Source organism: Euphorbia lathyris, chromosome 1, assembly GCF_963576675.1.
Source record: "Euphorbia lathyris chromosome 1, ddEupLath1.1, whole genome shotgun sequence".
In the NCBI taxonomy this organism is placed as follows: Eukaryota; Viridiplantae; Streptophyta; class Magnoliopsida; order Malpighiales; family Euphorbiaceae; genus Euphorbia; species Euphorbia lathyris.
In genome coordinates, this window is record NC_088910.1 from 33,344,395 (window position 1) to 33,352,160 (window position 7,766).

The window sequence follows — 7,766 nt, forward strand, 5'->3', positions numbered from 1 at the left end:
TTGTAACTTCGTGACAATATTCTCCATCTTTGATATATATTATAGTTCTTATTCATTCAATTGTTTTAATGCTTTAATCTTTATCTTACGCTTTGTCTGATTGGTTTAACTCATTCGATAATCCCAAAATCAAGTTGGCACATATTGCGAGCTGAATCTGACCTAGTCAGTGCCTATAGGATTGATGACCCTATAAAAGATTAAGCCCAAATTGCTGAGCCTTAGAGCTAGTTTCGGCCTTACAAGGGAATCACGAACTAGGAACTTTAGGAGGATAGGTCGGGTTAATCGCCTCGGACACAAGTGACTTAGGTTTTAATTCAATTGCTTAAACAATCTATTTTCATTATCATCGTATCCCTTCATGTTCCTTCGGATAATTGCCTTGGTAAAAGATCACTTAGGAGTAGTTTAACTTAATTAGGGGTAGAGTAACTTAATTAGGCGTACAATAACTTAGTTAGAATCAGATAACTTAGCTAGGAATAGTATAATTCAACCTAGGAGTAGATTAACTTAGAAAAACCAACTCAAAACCCCCTAAGCCTAGATAACACCTGAAACCAAGTAACTCGATACTTGCAGAAATAAATCCTGTGGACGATAACCTGGACTTAACTAGAAATTTATTACTTGATAACGACGGGGTACACTTATCCCTTAGTGAGTTCTCATCTCTAACTTAGGTGAGGGCGCATCATGCCCACAACTCTTACTCCGACTTCCCGAGCACAAAACAAAAACACAATTCAAAAGATGATTAGAACTCAACCGTATAAAAGCAACCAAAGCAGATTGCCTCTAATAAATCAACACAAGATCAAGGATAAAGAGAAAGAGATGAAGAATTGATTGAACGGAAGCAAGCGGTGAAGAATCGATCCTCTACTGTAGGGGGCCAAATTTTCTCTCTCCCGGTTAGTTAGGGTTGGCCGAAATTCTCATACAAGGGGGATATATATACTCTCTTGTATCTAAACCATAGTTAGATAGAATTAGGTTACTGAATAAGAATTTAATTCGGAATAAATTTTTTATTAGTTATTATCTATAATTATATGTAAATATAAAGATAATAATAATAACTTGACATGATAATAATAGAAGCAATTTAATCTCATTAAACCTCCTAACTTATTTATCCTTTAATTAATTTAATTCACAATCATAATCTAATTAGAATTGTTAAAAATCAAATTAATTATTTATTTACTTTATATACATAAAATCGCCCCCCCCCCCCCCCCCCCCCGCTTATGTACTGGGCCTTAGTGGACTCAGTTGGGCTTCCATCAATTAATTAACATCTGTTTCTCTTTTGGGCTCCAAGTCTTATGTGTGACCCATTAGGTTCTTATTGCTTCTAGCCGTATGCAACTATTAAAATAATTTTCTCAGAATTATATTTAATCTTTGCATAACAGAATGAGTACGCGAAATGTGATTGGCAGATCCGAAACATTCCCCCAGAGCTATAAGAAGACATATTGATTCTGTCGTTGACCTTTCCGTATTAGTTACAGTATAATTCGATCCTTCATCAACTACATCCTTGAACTGAATCTTATGATTATGGATAATGTCAAGTCACATATAGTGAGAAGTTCATTTTACTTGTACAAGCCTAGTTAACTCCAATTAGATAGGTTAAGTGAAATCTGCATTTCAAGTCTTAAGTTATCACCTTGCAAAGATTTAGAGTTAAGTCTTCCACAATCGATCCTTGGACGTATCTCCCATTTTATCATGAGTGACAAATGCTCAATCCAATGTATAACTACCCTGCAATTACTTCCTGTGATACCCAACATCTGCCATACACACCCTAGAGTCATCCCAGTTATGGATCGTGTTACAACAGGATCAAAGAATCGCATTCTATAATCCAGAATCACTAATTAACATTCCTTTGAGTCTTAGGATTACTTATACCTATTAATACCAATGAGATGAATAAGTGACAAGGATAAATCTACCCATCCTGTTATCTCAAGTCGGGTCCCCAATCCTAATGAACTCCATTCATTGGATCCACGTAACTATCCAGATATCTCCATATCTGAAGCTTGTGAGATCAGCTCTCTGTCTCGATAGAAAACATTGTTACATGCAAGTCTCAACAGTGTTATGTCAATCCCTATTCAAAACATATGACTTGACTTGGGGTTGCTTTAAGTTTATTAGTTTATTATAAAGTTTCGTCTCACTTCATGCTTGTATGAACACTTTATAATCACTTTAAATAAACTTATGGATTTCCTTTTATTAGACTTATTTAGTTCTTTAAAAGAGGTTGCCTTTATACAGTTATGAAATCATATCTTATCAAAACAAATGATATAAAGATCAGTTCATTTACATTAGGTTTATATCCTGGAACAATTGTCTATAGGACACTAAACCCCAACATCCTGGTTGTACTAAATCCAAGATGAATGGTTTACTACAAACCTTTAATCTGAAAGCTAAACATGGTCTGACCGAGTCTTGTTATACTGACATTTTATTGTTGTTTCACACCCTACTTCCTGATGGGAATGAAATGCCAATGTCTGTCAATGAGGCCAAAAAAACTCTTCATGCTTTAGGGATGAAATATGAGACGATTGATGCATGTCCTAATGACTGCATTTTGTATAGAGATGTTAATGAGGGTGCTACTCGATGTCCATCATGTAATGTCTCTAGGTGGAAACTAGCTAGGGATAATACAGAGAAGGTATGGGTAGCAGCTAAGACTTTATGGTATTTTCCACCAATCCCAAGGTTTAGAAGAATTTTTCAGTCCACAGTTACCGCTAAGGAACTTACTTGGAACTCGACTGGTAGGAAAAAGGATGGATTGATGAGACATCCAGCTGATTCCCCAACTTGGCAAATGATTGACACTAAGTGGACAGATTTTGGTAGTGAACCTAGGAACCTTAGGATAGGACTATCTTCAGATGGTTTTAACCCATTTGGAAATCTTAGCAGCACTTACTCGTGTTGGCCAGTAATAATGGTTGTTTATAACCTTCCGCCATGGCTATGTATGAAACGAAAGTACATGATGTTAACTTTGTTAATTTCCAGACCCAAGCAGCCTGGAAATGATATTGATGTGTACTTGCAGCCTTTAATAGATGACCTAAAAGTCTTGTGGGATGATGGAATTGATCGGGTGTATGATGCAGTGAGAGGAGAATACTTTAGGTTGAGAGGGGTCTTATTGTGGACTATTAACGATTTTCCCGCTTATGGGAACTTATCAGGGAGCATTGTTAAAGGGCAAAATGCATGTCCTATATGCATTGACCAAACCAAACCGATAAGGTTGAAGTATTCTAAAAAGATGGCTGATATAAGGACTCGTAGGTGGACTACAAGAAACCATCCTTATAGGAAGGAAGCTTCTGCTTTTGATAATACTGTAGAAAAGGATGATCCTCCTAAACCATTAACTGGGGAGGAGTTATATGAAAGAGTTCAATGCTTGCCCAAAGATAATGGGAAGGGTGAGAAATCTATTCCGTATAAGGGTGACCCTGAGTCTAGACCATGTTGGAAGAAGAAGTCTGTATTCTACGAACTAGAATATTGGAAATTCCTTCCAGTCAGGCATAATCTAGATGTAATGCATATTGAAAAGAATTGTTGTGAGTCTATTCTTGGGACACTATTGAACATACCGGGAAAAACAAAGGATGGAGTTGCAGCTAGAAATCATATGATTGATATGAGGATCCGTACTGACTTGAAACCCACATCTGGTGACAAGAGAGACAAGTTGCCTATGAGTCAGATCAACTTGTATGCGGAAGAACGAAAGATTGTTTGCAATTCATTTTTCAATATGAAGACTCCCTCTCGCTTTTCATCTAATGTACAGAACCTTGTTTCGTTAAAAGATTCTAGAATAGGTAATTTAAAGTCTCACAATTGCCATGTTATAATGCAATTGCTACTACCCATTGCATTGCGTTCAATGTTGGACAAACCTGTTAGAATTGCCATCATTCGATTCTGCTTATTCTTTAAATCTGTTTGCACTAAAGTAATCAACATATCAGTCCTTCACAAAATCCAAAGTGAGCTTGTCAATACCCTCTGTTTTTCCCACCCTCTTTCTTTGACATAATGATTCACTTAACCCTACACCTTATAAGAGAAGTCGAGTTGTGCGGTCCGATATTTTATAGATGGATGTACCCCTTTGAGAGGTATATGAAAGTGTTTAAAGGAATGGTTCATAATCGACAATTTCCTGAGGGTTGCATTGCAGAGTGCTACATTGTTGAAGAAGCCGTAGAATTTGTTCAAGAGCATATGAGTAATGGAGATGTTGCAACTATGGGGCTTACTAGAAGAAACGTGAAGGGAATAGTAAATGGATACAAGTCTTTATCCACCCCTACAATTGTACAGATGGACTCAGAACAACTGCATAAGGCTCATTTAACAGTTTTGCAAAATTGTGAAGATGTACAACCTTATTTTCTGTAAGTACTATCGTGTGTACCTTGTGATTTTGCTTTATTTTTGTTTGTTTGTAGAATAAGTTATTATTGCTTATCTATGAAATATGTATGAATTGCAGTGAGCATATAAAGTTCTTAGAGTTGAGTAATCCCGGCCAAGAAAAGAATCCTAAGTGGATGAGAGATAGACAAAACAAGATATTTCCCGATTGGCTTAAAAATAGGGTAATTTTTACATGAATTCATTTGTCAGGGTAATTATGCATATCCGGTTGAAGTAATGGGTTGTTGTGTACTAACTATAAATGATTTCATTTGTCAGGTTTCAAATGAAATAAGAGTTGACAAGTCTACCGTTTTAGAGACCTTGAGGTGGTTTGCTTCTGGGCCAAATAGTCACGTTCCTACATATCAGGGTTATCATGTCAACGACGTTGATTTCAACACAAAAGCATGGGACGTTACCATATCAGTTCAAAACAGTGGTGTCTTCTTAGTTGCTGATGCTATACAGTTTGCAAGCGCAAAGGATAAAAGGCCTAAGACTATGGACATGAATTTTTATGGCCGTATCAGTGAGATTTGGGAGGTGGACTACTACCACTTTAGGATTCCAGTATTCTTGTGTGATTGGTTTGAGTCAGCTAGAGGGGTGAAAGTAGACGATCTAGGCTTTACTTTGGTCAAACTAGATAGAATTGGTCATTTGAACGATCCATTCATGCTGGCTACCCATGTAAAGCAAATATTTTACATTGAGGACCCCTTGGATCCTAAATGGTCGGTTGTCGTGACGTGCCCAGATAAATATTTCAAATGTGATGACGAAGATGAAGCTGATGTGGTTGATAATGATTATTATGATGATGATAACAGCAGGATATTTGATGAACATCCACTAAATGTGCCTACCTTCGATGATGTTGACACCGATTGTACAGTTTCATATGCTAGACCAGGAGAAGAAGTAATCTGGATTGATAAGTGAAATTATGATGAAATTGTTTGTGTGCTTGTTCTTATACAATGTATGTCAATCTGGATTTACTTGTACACTTTGGAATAATTAATGTTTGATGAACTCAATGTGATTTGCTTGAGTTATTGTGTGTGAACTTGCTTTGGTTATAATGTGATTGATTGTGAGTTATTGTGCATACTCCTAATGTCATGTACCTACAAGTTTCCTTCATCTATGTTTTGATTGATGCAATTTCAGGAATATCATCATGGCACCCAGCTCTAATACGAGAGGAGCACCAGAAAAAACGCATGCACGACAACTTGCAAAAAAAAATAAAGCAAGCTGCTAAGAAGTCATTGGAACGCAAGAGGGTCAATCAGACTGAGAGAAAACGTAAAGTGTCACCCAACAATGACAATACAGCGATCACAACCCTCAGTAAACATCAATCGAGTTCACCTCCCTCTGAATCGCCACCTGTTGTCGACGAACCTGAAGTCACAAATATCTGTTACAGTATACACATATTTGTATGCTGTTCTTTAGATGTTATTTGTATGCTGTTCTTTAGACGTTATTTGTATGTTGTTCTTTAGACTGTACTTGTATGTTGTTCTTTAGTCGTTGTTTGTGCTATCACCGAGTCAAAAGAAGGAAGTCCCGGTATCTGCTGCAACCAAATGGAGGAACTTCAAGTCTTTACTTACGTCCAAGTATATCATGCCCCACAAGGATGATGTTGAAGTCTTGCAAAAGATTCCTGATGACTACCGGTTCATAAATAAGGACGACTGGCATTAGTTTGTATCCGATCGGCTTACAAATCAGCACATGATTTGCCATTTGATTTACGTATATGCTTTACTCTTAATTTGTTAGTTTGTATGTGCCGTGCTAACAAATACACATATATATGGCTTTATTGTTTAGGAAATCCACCAAGTGTAGAAATCCAAGCTGCAAAAGAACAAGTAACCATCGGATGTCTCGCAAGGGGTACAAAGGAATCCGGGTTGTATGATTTTTGATATTATTCGTACTATATGGCAGACCTTAGAGCTATCAAAAGAGGAAGTGGAAAAAATCAGCAGGCACACATATTGGATAAAGGGAAGGCAAGACAAACTGGGAAATTTTAAGGACACTGAAGTAGAGGAGGCGGTTAAAAAAATTGTAAGTAGCATTTATTCAAATACACAATGTGATTGATAAATTGCATATGTACAACTGATTTATATATGTTTATTTCCATAGTTGAAACTGGAAAAGGAGGAGGCTGAAGGTGTGTTTAAAGCCAAGGGTAGTAATGATGTGCTAACTGAGGTGTTAGGGAATCCAGAACACAGTGGCAGGGTTAGAGGAGTGGGTGCTGTGAAGCCGGTAGTATTCTTCAAGCTATCAGGTCAGAAGAGGGGAAGAAAGAAGCGAGCTGAGGAGTTGTAAGCATTGCTTGAAACAGAAAGGGAAAAGTGGGAGGAAGAGTCAACAAGGAAACATGATGAAGAATTGAAGAAGATACATGAGATGTATCAAGATGAGTTAAAGAAGTCTGAAGCGAAAATGGTCCAAAAACTAGATCGAATGGAGAAACTTGTGTCCAAAGGGGTTAAGACTGAGGAATCCCCAGCAGCTGCACCAACAACTTACAATGGAAAATCAGGAGAAGGTAGTTGTAATCGAGATGATATCGATAGAGAGGAGATATTAGGGAAATATGAAGCTGTGGTGAAGAAGAAGTTGGTATTAGAGGTCTCTAATACCATAGAAGAGGAAGTTGTTGGTGAAGGCGAATGATATGAGATTCCAACGACCTGAGAGGTAAACGGTTATTATGATTGTCAGCTTGTTGTATTTATCACTTATATATACTTAGTTAATTAGTTGTATTTGAAATTGTTGAATCAGGACAATGTACTTGACATTGAGGTTGCACTATCAGTGGAAGAGAGTGGGAAGATTGTTGCCCATGACAGATTGATACAATCAAACATTGACCAAAAAGAGTAGACAATCCATGGGCGACCATTGGGAAAGGACAATTATAGAGTGGAGATTGTGTCATTTGATGATGGAGATGCATGTCTGCCATACCCGATAAAAGGTGAAATGGAAGTTGTTAGGGAGGCAATGGGGTCTATTGTAGCATGGCCAAAGGTGCTATGTAGTGTCAAATCTGTTGAGGTAATATTCATTTATTTCATTGGTTGTACTATGTGTTTCGATTATTTCTTTGGTTGTATAATGCATGTTTAATTATGCAATCATGAGGCAAACAAGGCAGCAAAAGTTTTTGCGAAGGCCTTGAAGAAAGTTAATAGTGAGGCTAAGGCGATTGATTTTGT